At 39.0% G+C, this 20,605-nt stretch overlaps 1 protein-coding gene across 3 annotated transcripts in view; it reads left to right on the plus strand.

Annotated features, from left to right (window-relative positions):
• The window catches only part of PFKFB1 (6-phosphofructo-2-kinase/fructose-2,6-biphosphatase 1), a 91,630-nt gene that overhangs the window by 9,421 nt on the left and 61,604 nt on the right, over window positions 1–20,605 (plus strand). The gene's annotated exons all lie outside the window — the stretch shown is intronic.

A 20,605-nucleotide genomic window follows, 5' to 3' on the forward strand; every position in this document is an offset into this window, starting at 1 on the left:
TAGGCAGTATAGACATTTTAACAATGTTTCTTCTTCTGATCCATGAGCATGGAATGCTTTTCCATATTTTTGTGTCCTCTTCAATTTCTTTCATGGGTGTTCTGTACTTCCTTGAGTACAGATTCTTTGCCTCTTTGGTTAGGTTTATTCCCAGGTATCTTATGGTTCTTGGTCCTATAGTAAATGGAATCGATTCTCTAATATCCCTTTTTATAATTTCATTGTTAGTGTATAAGAATGTAACTGATTTCTGTGCATTGATTTTGTATCCTCCCACATTACTGAATTGCTGAATGAGTTCTAGTAGATTGGGGGTGGAATCTTTTGGGTTTTCCATGTAAAATATCATGTCATCTGCAAAGAGAGAGACTTTGACATCTTCTTTGCCAATTTGAATAACTTTTATTTCTTTTTATTGTCTGATTGCTGTTGCTAGGACTTCTACTTCTATGTTGAATAACATCAGTGAGAGTGGGCATCTTTGTGGTGTTCCTAATCTCAAAGGGAAGGCTGTCAGCTTTTCCCCATTGAGAATGATACTCACTGTGGGTTTTTCATAGATAGATTTTATGAAGTTGAGCAATGTTTCCTCTATCCCTATACTTTGAATCGTTTTAATCAGGAATGGATTCTGTATCTTGTCAAATGCTTTTTCTGCATCAATTGAGAAGACCATGTGGTTTTTCTCTCTTCTCTTATTGATCTGTTCTATCACATTGATTGATTTGTGAATGTTGAACCACCCTTGCATCCCAGGGACAAATCCCACCTGGTCATGGTGGATAATATTTTTAATATACTTTTGGGACCTATTAGCTAGGATCTTGTTGAGAATCTTGGCGTGCATATTCATCAGGGATTTTGGTCTGAAATTCTCCTTTTTGATGGGGTCTTTGCCTGGTTTGGGGATCATGGTAATGATGGCTTCATAGATAGAGTCTACAAGTTTTCTTCTGTTCCTATTTTTTTAAACAGTTTTAGGAGAATAAGTATTATTTCTTCTTGAATATTTGGTAGAATTCCTCAGGGAATCCATCAGGTCCTAGGCTCTTGTTTTTGGGGGAGGTTTTTGATTACTGCTTCAATCTCGTTACTAGGTTTGGTCTATTCAGGTTATCAATTTCTTCCTGGTTCAGTTTCAAAAGTTTATAGGTTCCCAGGAATGCATCCATTTCTTCTAGGTTGCTTAACTTAATGGTATAAAACTGTTGATAATAATTTCTGATGATGGTTTCTATTTCCTTGGACTTACTCATGATCTATCCCCTTTCATTCATAATTTTGTTAATCTGGGTTCTCTCTCTTTTCTTTTGGATTAGTTTGGCCAGTAGTTTATCAATCTTATAGATTCTTTCAAAGAACTAGCTTCTAGTTTCATTGATGTGTTCTACTGTATCTGTAGTTTCTATCCCACAGATCTCTTCTATAATCCTGATTATTTCCCTTCTTGTGTGTGAGGTTGGCTTAATTCGTTGTTAGTTATCCAGTACTTTAAGGTATAAAGAGAGCTGGTGTATTCTGGATTTTTCAATTTCTTTGAGGGAGGCTTAGATGGCTATGTATTTTCCCCTTTGAACCACCCTTGCCATAACCCATAGGTTTTGGACTGAAGTGTCTCCATTCTCATTGGTTTCCATGAATTCTTTAAGTTCTTCGTGGAGTTCCTGGTTGAGTCAAACATTCTTAAGTAAGGTTGTCTTTAGTTTCCAAGTGTTTGAATTCCTTCCAAACTTTTTCTTGTGGTTGAGTTCCAGTTCCAAAACATTGTAATCTGAGAATATGCAGGGAATAATCTGTCTTTTGGTATCGGTTGAGTCCTGATTTGTGACCCAAAATGTGGTCTATTTTGGAGGAATTTCCATGTGTGCTTGAGTATTCTGTTGTTTTAGGGTGGGATGTTCTGTATATATCCATGAGGTCCATCGATCCAGTGTGTCATTCAAAACTCTGTATTTGTTGTTATTGTTGTTGCTGTTGTTGATTTTCTGCTTGGATGATCTATTACTGAGAGTGGCATGTTAATATTCCCTACTATTAATGTATTCATATCAGTATGACTCTTTATTTTGAATAACAGTGGGTTTATGTAGTTGGTACTCCAGTATTGGGGGTATAAATATTTACAATTGTTAGATCTTATTAGTATATTGACCCTTTAAGAATGATGTAGTGTCCTTCTGTATCTCTGATTACAGTCTTTAGTTTAAAATCTAATTTACCTGACATGAGAATTGATACCCCAGGTTTCTTTTGAGTCCCATTGTCATGAAAGATACTTCTCCATCCCTTCACTTTCAGTTTGGATGTATCTTTAGGTTCCAAACATGTCTCTTGTAGACAGCATATGGACAGATCCTGTCATTTTATCCAATGTGAAACCCTGCACCATTTTATGGTAGCATTTAGGCCATTCATGTTGAGAGTGATTATTGAAAGATACGTTTTTATTGACATCATGTTGCCTGTGAAGTCCTTGTTTCTATAGATTGTCTCTGTAAATTTCTGGTCTATGTCACTCTTGGGTTCTTTCTTCTTTTATAGAACCCCCCTTAATATTTCTTGTAGTGAGGTGCCTGAGTGGCTCAGTGGGTTAAAGCCTCTGTCTTGGGCTCAGGTCATGATCCCAGATCACACTCTCTGCTCAGCGGGGAGCCTGCTTCCTCCTCTCTCTCTGCCTGCCTCTCTGTCTACTTGTGATCTCTGAGTGTCAGATAAATAAATAAAATCTTAAAAAATATATTTCTTGTAGTGTCAGCTTGGTGGTCACATACTTTTTTAAACCTTGATGGTCTTGGAAACTCTATCCATCCATTTCAAATGTCAACCTTGCTGGATAAAGTATTCTTGGCAGCATGTTCGTCTCATTTAGTGCCCTTAATATGTCTTGCCAGAATTTTCTGGCTTGCCAGAATTCTGTGAACAAGTCAGATATTATTCTGATTGACCTTCCTCTGTTATATAAAGAATCTCTTCCCCCTAGCTGTCCTCGGAAGCCCTTGTCTAAAATTATGATTCAGGAGTCTCACAATTAAGTATCTTGAAGTTTTTCTAGATTCATTGATCTTGGTGGGTGTTCATTCTGCCTGTAGGACCTGAACAGATTGGGAAAATTTTCATCCAGAATTTGCTCAACTGTATCTTCTAGTCTTCTCTTTCCACCCCCTCAGGGATCCTGATATTTGTGACATTGGAAAGGTTCATGGCATCATATATTTCCCTAATTCTGGTTTCCTGGCTTCTAAGCTGTTCCGGGCCCCCTCCTAATCCTTTTTCTCTATCAGTTTGTCCTCTAGATCACTAATTCTATCTTCTGCCTCAGTTACCCTAGCTTTTAGCATATTTAGATTAGAATGGACCTCACTGATAGCATTTTTTACTTCTGCCAGTTTGGCTCTCACTTCCGCCCATAGAGATTCTATGTTGTCACTAATGGTTTTATCCAACCTAGCCATTGCCTGGATAATTGTTACCCTGAATTCCCTTTCCAACATACTGTTTATGTCCACATCCAATAGTTCTGGTAGAGGATACAGTCTCTGAATTTTTATTCTGTTAGGTGTTCCTCCTCTGAGTCATTTTGTTGAAAGGTGGTTGAGGGAATGTATAGCTGACTATTTCAACCATGATCCAGGCAATTTGCACCCTGGAAAGTTTCAGAGCTATTGGAAGTCACCACCAAAAAGGAAGAAAAAATTTAAAAAAGAGATAGAAAAGAGAATACCCAGGCATAATGAGCCCCAAAAGTAAGATTTATAAGGTATATAAACAAAAATGGACAAATGAAAAGACTGACAAAAGTAAATGACAAGAAAAGAAAAATGAACCCAGCCAAAATGATCCCCAAGGATAAGATTTATATAATACCAGAACAAAAACAAATACCCAGAAACACTGACAGAAGACGATGGGAGGGTGGTTATAAATCCTTGATGTGGGTGAGGAAGGTTATTTTGGTTCAACCTGGGTGTATCTTGATATCTTTGTTAAAAGGCTCAACTTTCCAGGGATAAGGTGAGATCATATATATGATCTCACTTTATCTATCTATCTATCTATCTATAATATATATATATAAACTATATATATAATATATATACACATTATATAGGGTACAACCATATATATGGTTTATATATAGGTTAGTATTGATTAGGGAAAGAGGATTACCTTGAAGTTTATGTCTATATGTATATTAAAAAAATAGAAAAGAAAAAGAAAATCACAGGTATATTTATGAAAAAATGTTCAAGTTAAAAGGTTATTATGGAATATGTTGTCTTAAACCTCTAGTTGTAATGATAAGTAGGTTAAAAAATTTTTAAAGTACAAGAATCATAAGAATGAATTTTAAAAAATTGTCTTCATGAAATACACAAGTTTTAGGTCAATACCAGGAGCTTAATATATTGTTTTCCCCTGATAATGAGGTTTTACAATTTTATGAGGAGCCTCTGGTGGTTTTCCTCTTGTTCTTTTGGCTTGCCTTCTCGGGGAGGGGCCTCCCGCATTGTTATTCAGTCAGACTTGTTGGGTTGATTCCTTCTGCCCCCTATTAAGGGGCTGATCTCTGTGGAAACCATTTATTCAGGCTTTTGTTCTCTGGAGGTTTTTTGTTCTTTGGCAGCTTTTGTAGCTTTTCAGCAGTTTAGTGGAAAGCAAACTGCACCCAGACCTCCACCTCAGAGAGAAGCCTCAGTCTGCTCCCCTCTGGGTGGTCCAGAACACACAGACTTCCCCTTTGCAAACTCTACTGAACAGCACAGCCTCCCACAGCAGGAGTGCACCCTAGCTACTGTCTCAGTGGTCGCCCACTCAGTGGTCGTGCCTGCATGTCTCTGCACACCTATGCCAATAACCATGAGCAATATTGCTCCAGGGAGCCCATTTCCAGTGGCTCCCTTTGCTGGGACTGCTGTCTGGGGTCCAGGCCCATACAGGATGTTCTCAGTCCCCATGCTTGTGCAGGTCACAGAAGGCTGCCACCAAGGGATCCCAACCAAAGGTCACACCAGGTTCTGCCAGGCATGATCTGGGAATGTCCAGACCCTCGGTCAGTGGCAGGTGGCTGGAGTCCTAAGGAGTGCAGGATGGCACCCACACCAAGCTCTGTCAGGTGCGGGGGGTGGGGGGTAGGGGTGTGTGTGCTCACAGCCCACTGATTATCTTCCAATATATCCTCTCAGATTCATTTTCCACACCTCCTTCCTTGAAAAAATGGTCATTTTTCTATTTGTAGAATTCCAGCAATTCTCTTCTTACATTTCAGGTTGAATTAATAGGTATTCAAAATGGTCTGATAGTTATCTAGCTAAATTCAAGGGACCAGATTAAACGAGGTACCCTAGTCTTCCATCATTTTGCTTCATCCACTCTAATTTTGTATTTTTGCTCTAATCTGTATTATTTATTCCATTCTGCTGGTTATAGGTTATTTTGTTGTTCTTTTTCTAGCTCCTTTCAGATTATTTTTTTTCTTTTAATCTGATATTTTTCATGAGGTCTGTATTGCTATAAACTTCCCTCTTAGGACTGCTTTTGCTGCATCCCAAAGGCTTTGTACCATTGTGTTTTCATTTTCATTTGTTTCCATGTATTTCTGAATTCTTTATTTTTTGTTTTATGCATTCATTGCTTAGTAGCATGTTATTAACCTCCCTGTATCTGTGGTCTTTCCAGATTTTTTCTTGTGGTTGACTTCTAGTTTCACAGTATTTTGGTCAGAAAATATATATGGTATGTCTTTGATCTTTAATTTGTTCAAGTTTCTGTTTTGTAGGCTAATATGTGATCTATTCTGGAGAATGTTCCATGCACACTTTAAAAGAGTGTGTATCCTGCTGTTTTAGGATGGAATGTTCTGAACATAACTGTTAAATCCATATGTTCCAATATGTCATTCAAAACCATTGTTTTCTTGTTCATTTTCTGTTTAGATTATCAGTTCATTGATGTTAGTGGGGTGTTAAAGTCCCCTACTAATATATTATTATCAACTCGTTCCTTTATGTTTGTTATTAACTGTTTTCTGTATTTGGTTGCTCTTATGGTAGGTGCACAAATGTTTATAATTGTTATATCTTCTTATTGGATTGCCCTTTTATTATGATATAGAGTCCTTTGTCTCTTGATACAGACTTTGTTGTAAAGTCTAGTTTATCCTATGGAAATATAAATACTCTGGCTTTCTTTTGACATCCATCTGTATGTTTTTTTTTTTCCATTCTCTCACTTTCAATCTGTAGATGTGTGTAGCTCTAAAATGGGTCTCGTATAGGCAGAATGGGGTATTGTTTTTTAATTCCAATCTGTCACCCTATGTCTTTTGATTGGAGTGTTTAGTCCACTTACATTCAAAGTAACTATTGTGAAATGTGTATTTTTTTGCCATTTTATTATGTGATTTGTGGTTGTGTCTGAAGATTTTCTCTGATCCACTCTTTTTTTCTCTTTAATATTTTGCTGATTTTTTTTTAATTTTTTATTTCTTTTCAGCGTAACAGTATTCATTGTTTTTGCACCACACCGAGTGCTCCATGCAATCTGTGCCCTCTCTAATACCAACCACCTGGCTTCCCCAACCTCTCAACCCCCACCTCTTCAAAATGCCCAGTGTTTTTCAAGTCCATAGTCTCCCATGCTTCACCTCCCCTTCCAATTTCCCTCAAATCCCTTCTCCTCTCCATCCCCCTATGTCCTCCATGTTATTTTCTTATGTTCCACAAATAAATGAAACCATATGATAATTGACTCTCTCTGCTTGACTTATTTCACTCAGCATAATCTCTTCAGTCCCATCCATGTTGCTACAAAAGTAGGGTATTCATCCTTTCTGATGGAGGCATAATACTCCATCGTGTATATGGACCACATCTTCCTTATCCATTTGTCCATTGAAAGGCATCTTGGTTCTTTCCACAGTTTGGTGACTGTGGCCATTGCTGGTATAAACATTGGGGTACAGATGGCCCTTCTTTTCACGACATCTGTATCTTTGGGGTAAATACCCAGGAGTGCAATTGCAGGATCATAGGGAAGCTCTATTTTTAATTACTTGAGGAATCTGCACACTGTTCTTCAAAGAGGCTGTACCAACTTGCATTCCCACCAACAGTGGAAGAGGGCTCCCCTTTCTCCACATCCTCTCCAACACATGTTGTTTTCAGTCTTGCTAATTTTGGCCATTCTAACTGGTGTAGGGTGGTATCTCAATGTGGTTTTAATTTGAATCTCCCTGATGGCTAGTGATGATGAACATTTTTTCATGTGTCTGATAGCCATTTGTATGTCTTCATTGGAGAAGTGTCTGTTCATATCGTCTGCCCATTTTTTTGTAGGATTGTCTGTTTTGTGTGTGTTGAGTTTGAGGAGTTCTTTATAGATCCTGGATATCAACCTTTTGTGTGTACTGTCATTTGCAAATATCTTCTCCCATTCCATGGGTTGCCTCTTTCTTTTGTTGACTGTTTCCTTTGCTGTGCAGAAGCTTTTGATCTTGATGAAGTCCCAAAAGTTCATCTTCGCTTTTGTTTCCTTTGCCTTTGGAGACATATCTTGAAAGAAGTTGCTGTGGCTGATATCGAAGAGATCACTGCCTATGTTCGCCTCTAGGATTCTGATGGATTCTTGCCTCACGTTGAGGTCTTTTATCCATTTCGAGTTTATCTTTGTGTATGGTGTAAAAGAATGGTCGAGTTTCATTCTTCTACATATAGCTGTCCAGTTTTCCCAGCACCATTTATTGAAAAGACTGTCTTTTCTCCACTGTACATTTTTTCCTGCTTTATCGAGATTATTTGACCCTAGAGTTGAGGGTCCATATCTGGGCTCTCTACTCTGTTCCACTGGTCTCTGTGTCTGTTTTTATTCCAGTACCATGCTGTCTTGGTGATCACAGCTTTGTAGTAAAGCTTGAAATCAGGTAATGTGATGCTGCCAGGTTTTTTTTTTTTTTTCAACATTTCCTTAGTGATTCGGGGTCCCTTCTGATTCCATACAAATTTTAGGATTATTTGCTCCAGCTCTTTGAAAAATACTCGTTGAGTTTTGATCAGAATGGCATTAAAAGTATAGATTGCTCTAGGCAGTATAGACAATTTAACAATGTTTATTCTTCCGATCCAAAAGCATGGAATGGTCTTCTATCTTTTTGCATCTTCTTCGATTTCTATCATGAGTGTCTGTAGTTCCTCGAGTATAGTTCCTTTACCTCTTTAGTTAGGTTTATTCCCAGGTATCTTATGGTTCTTGGTCCTATAGTAAGTGGAATCAATTCTCTAATTTCCTTTTCTGTATTTTTATTGTTAGTGTATAAGAAAGCCACTGATTTCTGTACATTGACTTTGTATCCTGCCATGTTACTGAATGGGTGTATGAGTTTTAGTGGTCTGGGGATGGAGTCTTTTGGGTTTTACATATAAAGTATCATGTTATCTGCTAAGAGAGAGAGTTTGACTTCTTCGCTGCCAGTTTGGATACCTTTTATTTCTCTTTGTTGTATGATTGCTGTTGCTAGGGCTTCTAATACTATGTTGAACAAGAGTGATGAGAATGGTCATCCTTGTTGTTTCTTGATCTCAATGGGAAGGCTGTGAGCTTTTTCCCATTGAGGATGATAGTTGCTGTGGGTCTTTCATAGAGAGATTCGATGAAGTTCAGGAATGATCCCTCTATTCCTATGCTTTGAAGTATTTTAATCAGGAAAAGATACTGGATTTTGTCTAAAGCTTTTTCTGCATCAGTTGAGAGGACCATGTAGTTCTCCTCTCTTCTCTTATTGATCTGTTCTATCACATTGATTGATCTGCGATTGTTGAACCATCCTTGTAACCCAGGGATGAATCCCACCTGGTCATGGTGGATAATATTTTTAATGTGCTGTTGGATCCTGTTTGCTAGGATCTTGTTGAGAATCATAGCATCCATATTCATCAGTGATATTGGACTGAAATTCTCCTTTTTGGTGGGGTTGTTGCCTGGTTTTGGAATCAGGATAATGCTGGCTTCCTAAAAAGAGTCTGGAAGTTTTCCTTCTGTTTCAATTTTTGGAAACAGCTTCAGGAGAATAGGTGTTATTTCTTCTTTGAATGTTTGGAAGAATTCCCCAGGGAATCCATCAGGTCCTGGGCTCTTGTTTTTTGGGAGGTTCTTGATCACTGCTTCAATCTCGTTACTAGATATCAGTCTATTAAGGTTGTCAATTTCTTTCTGGTTCAATTTTGGGAGTTTATAGTTTTCCAGGAATGCATCCATTTCATCTAGGTTGCTAAGCTTATTGGCATATAACTGTTGATAATAACTTCTGATGATTGTTTCTACTTCCTTGGTGTTAGTTGTGATCTCTCCTTTTTCATTCATAATTTTATTAATTTGAGCTTTCTCTCTTTTATTTTGGATTACTGTGGCCAATGCTTTATTGATCTTATTGATTCTTTCAAAACACCAGCTTCTAGTTTCATTGATACGTTCTACTGTATCTCTAGTTTCTACCTCATTGATCTCTGCTCTAATCTTGATTATTTCCCTTCTTGTGTGTGGAGTTGTTTTAATATGTTCTTGATTCTCTAGTTCTTTAAGGTGTAGAGACAGCTGGTGTGTTCTGGATTTTTCAATTTTTTTGAGAAAGGCTTGGATGGCTATGTATTTCCCCCTTAGGACCGTCTTTGCTGTATCCCATAGGTTTTGGACCGAAGTGTCTTCATTCTCATTGGTTTCCAGGAATTGTTTCAGTTCTTCTTTGATCTCCTGGTTGAGCCAAGCATTCTTAAACAAGGTTGTCTTTAGCTTCCAGGTGTTTGAGTTCCTTCAGAACTTTTCCCTGTGATTGAGCTCCAGTTTCAAAGCATCATGATCTGAGAATATGCAGCGAATAATCTCAGTCTTTTGGTATTGGTTGAGTCCTGATTTGTGACCCAGTATGTGGTCAATTCTGTAGAAGATTCCATGTGCACTTGAGAAGAATGAGTATTCTGTTGTTTTAGGGTGGAATGTTCTGTATATATCTACGAGGTCCGTCTGTTCCAATGTGTCATTCAATGCTCTTATTTCTTTATTGATTTTCTGCTTCGATGATCTGTCTATTACTGAGAGAGGCATGTTAAGGTCTCTTACTATTAATGTATTCATATCAATATGACTCTTTATCTTGATTAATAGTTTTCTCATGTAATTGGCTGCTCCCATATTGGGGGTGTAGATATTTACAATTGTTAGATCATCTTGGTGGATAGTCCCTTTAAAAATTATGTAGTGTCCTTCTGTATCTCTGACTATAGTCTTTCATTTAAAATCTAATTTGTCTGATATGAGAATCGCTACCCCAGCCTTCTTTTGAGGCCCATTAGCATGAAAGATGCTTCTCCATCCCTTCACTTTCACTCTGGGTGTATCCTTAGGTTCACAGTGTGTCTCCCATAGACAAAATATGGATGGGTCCTATCATTTCATCCAAAATGCAACCCTGTGTCATTTTATGGGTGCATTTAGGCCATTCACATTGAGAGTGATTATTGACAGATACGTTTTTATTGACATTGTGTTACCTTTGAAGTCTTTCTTTCTGTATATTGTCTCTATATTTCTGTCCAATGCTATTCTTAGGATTTTCCCTCTATTACTGAACCCCCCTCAATATTTCCTGCAATGTTGGCTTGGTGGTTGCATACTCCTTTAAGCCTTGCCGGTCTTGGAAACTCTTTATCTCTCCATCCATTTTGAATGTCAGTCTTGCTGGATAAAGTATTCTTGGCTGCATGTTCTTCTCATTTAGTGCCCTGAATATATCTTGCCAGCCCTTTCTGGCTTGCCAGGTTTCTGTGGACAGGTCTGACGTTATTCTTTCCTCTGTACGTAAGGAGCTTCTTTGTCCTAGCTGCCTTCGAGAGAGCCTGTCTACAATTATAATTCTTCATTCTTACTATCAGGTGTCTTGAGGACATTCAAGAATCTATAATCTTTGGGAGAGACCATTCTGCCTCTAGTACATGGACTCTGGTTCCATTCATGAGATTGGGAACATTTTCATGGAGAACTTGTTCCACTGTATCTTCTAGACTTCTCTCTTTCTTCTCTCTTTCAGGGATTCCAATAATTCTGATGTTGGAATGTTTCATGGCATCATTTATTTCCCTGATTCTGTTTTCGTGGCTTCTAAGCTGTTTGTTCCAGGCTTCCTCCTGACCCTTTCTCTCTATCTGTTTGTCCTCCAGATCACTAATTATATCTTCTGTCTCAGTTACCCTAGCTTTGAGAGAATTTAGATTAGATCGGAACTCATTGAGAGCATTGTGAACCTCATCCCTGGTGGCTTTCAGTTCTGCCCTAACATTGTGAACATTATCCCTGGTGGCTTTGAGTTCTGCCCTAATCAATTCTGTTTGGTCATCCATGGCTTTCTTCAATTTAGCTATTGCCTGGATAATTGGTAGCCTGAATTCCTTTTCTGACATATTGTCTATGTCGATAGACATCAGCTCTGTTGCAGAAGGCCCATCCTCTGAATTTTTCTTCTGTTGCACATTCCTCCTCCTAGTCATTTTGGTGAGAGATGGCTGAATGAATGTAGCTGGATGTATCAACCATGGTGCTGTCAAGGTGCACCATGGAACGCTTCTGAACAATCAAGAATCCCCATCCAAACAAGAAAAAAGAAAAACAAAACAAAACAAAACAAAAGAGGGTGAGAGAGAGAGAGAGGAAAAGAAAGAAAGATAAAAGAGAAGGCTCAACCCAAATGGGCCCCAAGGTAAGATTTATGCAGTATACAAACAAAAACAGACAAACAAAAAGACTGATAAAAGTATATGACAAGAGAAAATACATACACATATATATAAACATATATATATAAACAAAAACAACAAAAAAGAACCTCATCAAAAAGAACCCCAAGTATAAGATTTATATACTATCAGGACAGACACAAATACACAAAAACACTGGTGTTAGAAAAAGATGGGAGAGTGGTTATAAATTCTCAGTGTGGACGAGGAAGGTTATTTTGTTTTTTCCTGGATGTATCTTGATATCTTTGTTAAAGGACTCAACTTTCCTAAGATAAATATGGATTAAAAATTGGTTTACCTGGGGTGCCTGGGTGGCTCAGTCGGTTAAAGCTTCTGCTTTACACTCGGGTCATGATCCCAGGGTCCTGGGATCGAGTCCTGCATCGTGCTCTCTGCTCACCAGGGAGCCTGCTTCCCTTCCTCTCTGCCTATTTGTGATCTCTGTCTGTCAAATAAATAAATAAAAATATTTAAAATAATTTGTTTACCTACAGGGGTAGCATTCATTGGGGAAAGGGAATTACCTTGAAGTTTAACTGTATATGAATATTAAGAAATAACAATAAAAGAATAAGAATAAAATAAAATAAAATTTAAGAAAATTTTAAAAATAGAAAAGCAAAACACGGGTATATGTATCAAAAAGTTCAGGTTAAAAGGTTATTATGGAATTTGATGTATTGGACATCTCACTGTGATGGTAAATAGGTTAAAAAATTATCTATATATTAAAAAAATGAACCAGAATAGTGGGAAAGAATTAAAAATAAAAGTTGTATCTATGAAGTAGTGGTGGTTTTCTCTTGTTTTTCTCCCCGCCCCCCCCCGTGGCTTTCTGGGGGAGGGGCCTACCATGTGGGGTTTTTGGCAGTGTTCCCTGAGTTAAGTCCTCCTGCCCCCCTCAAGGGGGTGGGCTCTGAGGAAACCGGTTTTTCAGGCCTTTGTTCTCTGGAGGTTTTTATGTTTGTTTGTTCTTTTGTTTTCTCTCACCTTGACAGCTTTTGATGGTTTTTGGAGGTTTAGAGGAAAGAAAACTGCACCCAGACCTCCATGTCAGAGAGAAGCCTCAGTCTGTTCCCCTCTGGATGCTGCAGAGCACATAAGTTAACCTGGCTGCTGGCAGAGCGCGTTGGGAGTCGCGGTCCCTGGGGAAATAGGAACTCCTGCTTGTACCCAAAACCATGACAGCGGCAGGTGTCTGGGCAGCTCCAGACCGCCAGAGAGGTTCCAAGCAGTGATCACACACTGAGATTTTCCCACTGGCCTGGGCTGGGAGTGCCTGATCTTTCTGGGTCCGAGAACACCGGGCTGGCACCTGCATGCACCTCTCTCAGGGGAGGGTGTGGGGCACGAATCAGGCTCTGATAGCACAGCAGGGCATGCGCATGGGGACTGCAAAAAGTCTGTGGTTCTGCCAGCTGGTGAGGCTCCCAGCCCTTCGCGGGAGCTGGACCCCACACGTTCTCAGACACGCTCCTGGCTCAGGGACCAAGACCTGGTTTCTCCGCCGCAGTCTCTCTGGCTCAGCGCCAGGGGTCGCTGTCCTGGGTCAGGGACATAAGCCCCTGTCCCTAACTGCCCAGATTCCCACAATTTCCCCCTTCAATCCTTTCCTCTTTTTGAGTGCTTTCAACCAGACTCCAAGTTAATGCTGGCCCCAGATGCAGGGCACTCTCATATTAAGGGTATTACTTTCCAATAGATCGCCTCTGGTGGCTCCCTCCCCCTTTTGTTTATCTTCCAATATCAGTCTGATGTTCTCACCCCGCTTTACCTGCCCACTGGTGTCTTCTGCCCCTGTAGAGATCCAGACGTGTATAATTCTGATCTCAGGCTGATTTCATGGGTGATCGGAGTTCTTTGGTAGGTAATCAGCTCACTTTAGGGTACAGGTTGAAACGCACCTCCTCCTATTTCCCCGTCATCTTGTCTCCCCGTCTCCCGCTCCATATAATTCTAAGTACTTTTTAAGTTATTGTAATTGGGCTATATTTCTTAATTTCATTTTGTTTGCTTTGCACCTTTAAAGAAATAAAATTGACTTTTATATATTGAACTGTATCCCAAAACATTGTTGAACTCATGTATTAGTCCTAGTAGAATTTTATGGTTGATTCCTTGGAACTTTCTGTGTATAACTGCAAATAAATGTTTCTTCCATTCCAATTTGGATGCCTTTTATTTCATTTTATTGCTTCTATGATTATTGGGGTCCTTATGGCCCGTCTTTTCTTGCATAATTACCCTGGTTAGAATCTCTAGTACAACGTTGAAAAGATGAGATCAGAGCAGACAGCTTTCTCTTTTTCCTGATTTTAGGGAGATAACATTCAATCTTTCGCCATTAAGTACACTATTAGTTCTGTGTGTGTGTGTGTGTGTGTGTGTGTGTTTACAGCTGCCTTTTATCAGGATAAGGAACTCCCCTTCTATTCTTCTTCTTTTTTTTTAATGATTATGCTATGTTAGTCACCATACAGTACATCATTAATTTTTGATGTAGTGTTCCATGATTCATTGTTTGCATATCACACCCAGTGCTCCATGCAATATATGCCCTCATCGTTGGGCTAACACATCCCCCACACCATCCCCTCAAAAATCCTCGGTTTGTTTCCCAGAGTCCATGTTCTCTCATGTTTCATCTCCCTCTCTGACTCCCCCCTTCCTTTTTCCCTTCCTTCTGCTAATGGTTTATATTCCAGAAATAAGTGAAACCATATGAAAATTGTCCTCTGCTTGACTTATTTCATTTAACAAAATCTTCTCCAGTTCCATTCATATTGATGCAAATGATGGGTATTCATCATTTCTGATGGCTGAGTAACATCTTCTTTATCCATTCTTCTCTTGAAGGGCATCTCAGGCCTTTCCACAATTTAGCTATTGTGGACATTGTTGCTATGAACTTTGGGGTATAGATGGCTCTTCTTTCACTACATCTGTATCTTTCGGGTAAATACCCAGTGTTGCAATTGCTGGGTCATGAAGTAGCTCTATTTTTAATATTTTGAAGAACCAACACACTATTTTCCAAAGTGGCTGTACCATATTGCATTCCCACCGACAGTGTAAGAGTATTATCCTTTCTCCACATCCTTTCCAGCATTTGTTGTTTCTTGCCTTGTCAATTTTTGCCATTGTAACTGGTGTAAGTTGGTATCTCAGTGTGGTTTTGATTTTGATTTCTCTGATGGCAAGTGATGTTGAACATTTTTTCATGTGTCTGTTAGACATTTATATGTCTTCTTTGGAGAACTGTCTGTTTATGTCCTCTGCGCGTTTCTTGACATGGTTATATTTTGGGGGGAGTGTTGAGTTTGAGAAGTTTTTTATAGATCTTGGATACAAGCCCTTTTTCTGTAATATCATTTGCAATGTCTTCTCCCATTCAGTGGATTGCCTCTTAGTTTTGTCAACTGTTTCTTTTGCTGTGCAAAAGCTTTTTATCTTGATGAAGTCCCAAAAGTTCATTTTTACTTTTGTTTTCCTTGCCTTTGGAGATTTGTCTTGAAAGAAATTGCTGTGACCGATGTTGCAGAGGTTCCTGCCTATGATCTTCTCTAGGATTTTGGTGGATTCCTGTCTCACATTGATGTCTTTCATCCATTTTGAGTTTAATCTTTGCATATGGTGTAGGAGAATCATCGAGTTTCATTCTTCTGTATCTGCCCCTTTCTCTGGTTCTTTCTGATGAACTAGCTGACATTTATCTATCTATCTATCTATCTATCTATCTATCATCTATCTATTTATTTATTTTAAACATTTTATTTATTTGACAAAGAGAGATCACAAGTAGGCAGAGAGGCAGGCACAGAGAGAAGGGGAAGCAGGCTCTCCGCTGAACAGAGAGCTCAATGTGGGGCTCGATCCCAAGACCCTGAGATGATTACCTGAGCCAAAGGCAGAGGCTTAACTCTCTAAGCCACCCAGGCACTACATAACTGGCCTATATTTAGCCTTTTGTTCTTAATTAAATGAATTAATGAATGCTTTTAATTAATTATTATTTTAAAAGAATTTATTTATTTATTTGACAGAACGATCACAAGTAGGCAGAGAGGCATGCAAGGGGGTGGTGAGTAGGTTCCCCGCTGAGCAGAGAGCCCAATAGCCCAATGTGGGGTTCAGTCCCAGGACCCTGAGATCATGACCTGAGCTAAAGGCAGAGGCTTAACCCACTGAGCAACCCAGGCACCCCTAATTATTGTTTTTAAGAGTACCCTTATGGTTGAGCTTCTCTGCACTCTGTTTCAAGTAGTCAGCTCCTTTAAGGAAAGTTTCAGAGCTGTCTTGTCTTTTGAATTGCCTCTCTCCATAGACAAATCCTCTGAGTCACTTCTGTGAGTGTTGGGTGGGGCAGTCACCTTCAGTCTTCTCCATTTTCCTATACTAGTGTGAAACCTCTAGCATATGAGAAATTTGAAGTGATGGTGATTAGGACTCAAATATTCTGAACCTTTTGTACACTGAGACATATCCTTCATCCCACAGTTGGAAATTAGGTAGAGAGATGGGAATCTTCAACCTCTTAGCCACATTGCCATTGCAACTTGGAGCTGGAAAATATATGAAGTGCTCTCTGCTCCAACTGGTGAGGCAGGGTATCATTTGATTGGATAATCTCCTTAAGGAGAGAGGGAGCTTCACCTTCTTGGCCACATATACCTAGAATGGAGATTCCATCAAGCTAAGCTTGAGGGGTAGTAGTGAAGGTCATGGCACAAATGTCACAGACTTTCATTGTCCTTACTGAAATTTAGTAGATTTTCTTGAATAAATGCTTCCTTGTGTGCTATATATTCCATTAGCACAATTTCTTAAGACTTGAAAAGGTTGTTTTCTAAAAAATAATGTGTCAGTTTTTCTTGTTTCACTGGGGAGTGAGTCCACGGAGCTCCTAGTGATGGAAGTAAAAGTCTCCAATTAAGATATCTAGATATAGATATAGATAGATATAATATATGATTTTATTTATTTATTTGACAGAGCGAGAGGCAGCAAGAGAGGGAACACAAGCGAGGGAGTGGGAGAGGGAGAAGCGGGCTTCCCGGCAAGCAGGGAGTCCAATGTGGGACTCAATCCCAGGACCCTGGGATCATGACCTGAACCGAAGACAGACGCTTAATGACTGTGCCACACAGGCCCCCTGATTCTTATATATTAATCTTGTATCCTGCAACTTTGTTAGTTCTAGGGATTCTTATAGCTTTGGGGGATTTCCATGTACAGTTGACCTTGAACAATGTAGGGGCTAGGGCCAAATATCCTCCTTACACAATTGAGAATCTACATATAACTTTTGACATCCCAAAAACTCATGACAGACTTTCCATTCTATCCTTGCCTTTATTTCAATTTCATATTTTTATATATTTTTTCCATGGTACATTCTTTTTTCTTTAACATCTATCTCGTGCTTCATCTCCCCCTCCAATTTACTTCAATTCACTTTTCCTTTCCTTCTCCTAGCATCTTCCATGTTATTTCTTGTGCTCCAAAAGTAAGTGATACCATTTGATAATTGACTCTCTCTGCTTGACTTATTTCACTCAGCATAATCTCCTCTATTCTGTCCATGTTGGTACAAAAGTTGGGTATTCATCCTTTCTGATGGCTGAGTAATACTCCATTGTATATCTGGACCACATATTCTTTATCCATTCTTCTGTTGAAGGGCATCTCAGCTCTTTCCACAGTTTGTTATTGTGAACTTTGCTGCTATGATGGGGTACAGATGACCCTTCTTTTCACTACATCTGTATCTTTGGAGTAAATACCCAGTAGTGCAATTCCAGGGTCATAGGGTAGCTCTATTTTTAATTTTTTGAGGAACCTCCATACTGTTTTCCAAAGTGGCTGCACCAACTTGCATTCCCACCAACAGTGTAAGAGGGTCACCCTTTCTCCACATCCTCTCCAACACGTGCTGTGTCCCGTCCTGTTGGCTATTCTAACTGGTGTAAGTTGGTATCTCAATGTGATTTTGATTTGAATTTCCCTGATGGCTGATGATGAGGAACATTTTTTTCTTGTGTCTGTTAGCCATTTGTATGTCTTCTTTGGAGAAGTATCTGTTCATGTCTTCTGCCCATTTCTTGATGTGATTATCTGTTTTGTGTGTGTTGAGTTTCAGTTCTTTATAGATCTTGGATATCAGCCCTTTGTCTGTAGTGTCATTTGTGAATATCTTCCTTCATTCCCTGGGTTGCTCTTTGTTTTGTTGACTGTTTCCTTTACTATGCAGAAGCTTTTGGTCTTTATGAAGTTCCAAAAGTCCCTTGCCTTTGGAGGCAAGTCTTAAAAAAATTTGCTGTGGCCAGTGTCACAGAAGTTGCTGCCTATGATCTTTTCTAGAATTTCGATAGATTCCTGCCTCACGTTGAGGTCTTTCCATGGAACATTCTTTATAATTTCTTCAGATTTATCTTCCAGTTCATGAATTCATTTCTAATTTGCTGTTTAATCTATATGTTACATATTTAATTACAAAGATTTTATTTACTTTATTTAGATTTGATTAAATTGCATACAGTATAGTACTAGTTTCAGATATAGAGTTTAGTGATTCATCAGTTACATATAACAACCCCTGCTCATTACATCAATTGCCCTCCTTAATGCCCATCATCAGTTACCCCATCCCCCCATCCACCTCCACTCCAGAAAACCTGTTTGTTTCCTATAGTTAAGAGTCCCTTATAGGTTGTCTCCCAATATGATTTTGTCTTATTTTATTTTTCCCTCCCTTCCCCTATGTTCATCTGTTTTGTTTCTTAAATTCCACATATGAGTAAAATCATATTTGTATTTCTCTGATTCACCTATTTCATTTAGCATAATATTTTCTATTTCCTTCCACATTGTTGTAATAGGCAAGATTTTATCCTTTTGGTTGCTGAGTAATATTCCACTGAATATATATATACCAAATCTTCTTTATCCATTCCTCTGCCAATAGACAGTTGGCCTCTTCCCATTGTATGGCAATTGTGGATATTGTCATTGGGAATTGGGAAGTATGTGCCCTTTCAAATTACTATATCTGTACCCTTTGAATAAATACCCAGCAGTGCAATTGCTGAGTTGTAGGATAGTTCTATTTTTAAGTTTCTAAGGAACCTCCATACTATTTATCAGAGTGGCTACACAAGTTTGCATTCCCAGAAACAGAGGAAGAGTGTTTCCCTTACTCTACACCCTCTGCAACATCTGCTGTTTCTTGATTTGTTAACTTTAGCCATTCTAACTTGTGTAAATGGTATCTCATTGTGGTTTTGATTTGTATTTCCCCAATGCAGAGTGATGTTGAGCATTTTTTTCATCTGTCAGTTGGTCATTTGTATGGCTTCTTTTGAAAAATGTCTGTTCATGTCTCCTGCCCATTTCTTGATTGGATTATTTGTTCTTTGGGTATTGAGTTTAATAACGTCATCAGAGATTTTGAATACTAGTCCTTTATCTGATACATAATTTGTAAATATCTTCTCCTATTCTGTCTGTTGTCTTTTGGTTTTGTTGACTGTTTCCTTTGCTGTGCAAAAGTTTTTTTATTTTTTTAAATTTAATTTAACATTATTATTTTTATTAACATATAATATATTATTAGTCCCAGGGGTACAGGTCTGTGAATCGCCAGGTTTACATACTTCACAGCGCTCACAATAGCATATACACTGCCCAATGTCCATAACCCAACACCCTCTCCTTACCACCCTCCTCCCTGCAGCCCTCAGTTTGTTTTGTGAGATTAAGAGTTTCTTATGGTTTGTCTCCCTCTGGATCCCATTGTGTATTATTTATTCTTTTCCTACACACCAAACCCCCCACATTGCTTCTCAACTTCCTCATATCAGGGAGATCATATGATAGTTGTCTTTCTCTGATTGACTTATTTCGCTAAGCATAATACCCTCTAGTTCCATCCATGTCATTGCAAATGGCAAGATTTCATTTCTTTTGATGGCTGTATAGTATTTCATTGTGTGTGTGTGTGTGTGTGTGTGTGTGTGTGTGTGTGTGTGTATCACTTATTTTTTATGCATTCATCTGTTGATGGACATCTAGGTTCTTTCCATGGTTTGGCTATTGTGGATATGGCTGCTATAAACATTTGAGTGCAAATGCCCCTTCAGATCACTACATTTCTATCTTTAGGGTAAACACCCAGTAACGCGATTGCTGGGTCATAGGGTAGCTCTATTTTCAACTCTTTGAGGAACCTCCATGCTGTTTTCCAGAGTGGTTGCACCAGCTTGCATTCCCACCAACAGTGTAGGAAGGTTCCCCATTCTCCGCATCCTTGCCAGCATCTGTCATTTCCAGACTTGTTAATTTTAGCCATTCTGACTGCGGTTTTTATTTGTGTTTCCTTGATTCTGAGTGATGTGGGGAACATTTTCATGTTTGTATTGTCCGTCTGGAAGTCTTCTTTGCAGGAATGTCTGTTCCTGTCCTCTGCCCATTTCTTTTTTTTTTTTTTTAAGATTTTATTCATTTATTTGTCAGAGAGAGAGAGAGAGAGAGTGAGCGAGAGAGCAAGCAGAGGCAGACAGAGTGGCAGGCAGAGGCAGAGGAAGAAGCACGTTCCCTGCAGAGCAAGGAGCCCGATATGGGACTCAACCCCGGGATGCTGAATCACAACCCGAGCCAAAGGCAGCAGCTTAACCAACTGAGCCACCCAGGTGTCCCCTCTGCTCATTTCTTGATTGGATTATTTGTTCTTTGGGTACTGAGTTTGATAAGTTCTTTATAGATTTTGGATACTAGCCCTTTATATGATATGTCGTTTCCAAATATCTTCTCCCATTCTGTCAGTTGTC

Source organism: Mustela nivalis, assembly GCF_964662115.1.
Source record: "Mustela nivalis genome assembly, chromosome: X".
Lineage (NCBI taxonomy): Eukaryota > Metazoa > Chordata > Mammalia > Carnivora > Mustelidae > Mustela > Mustela nivalis.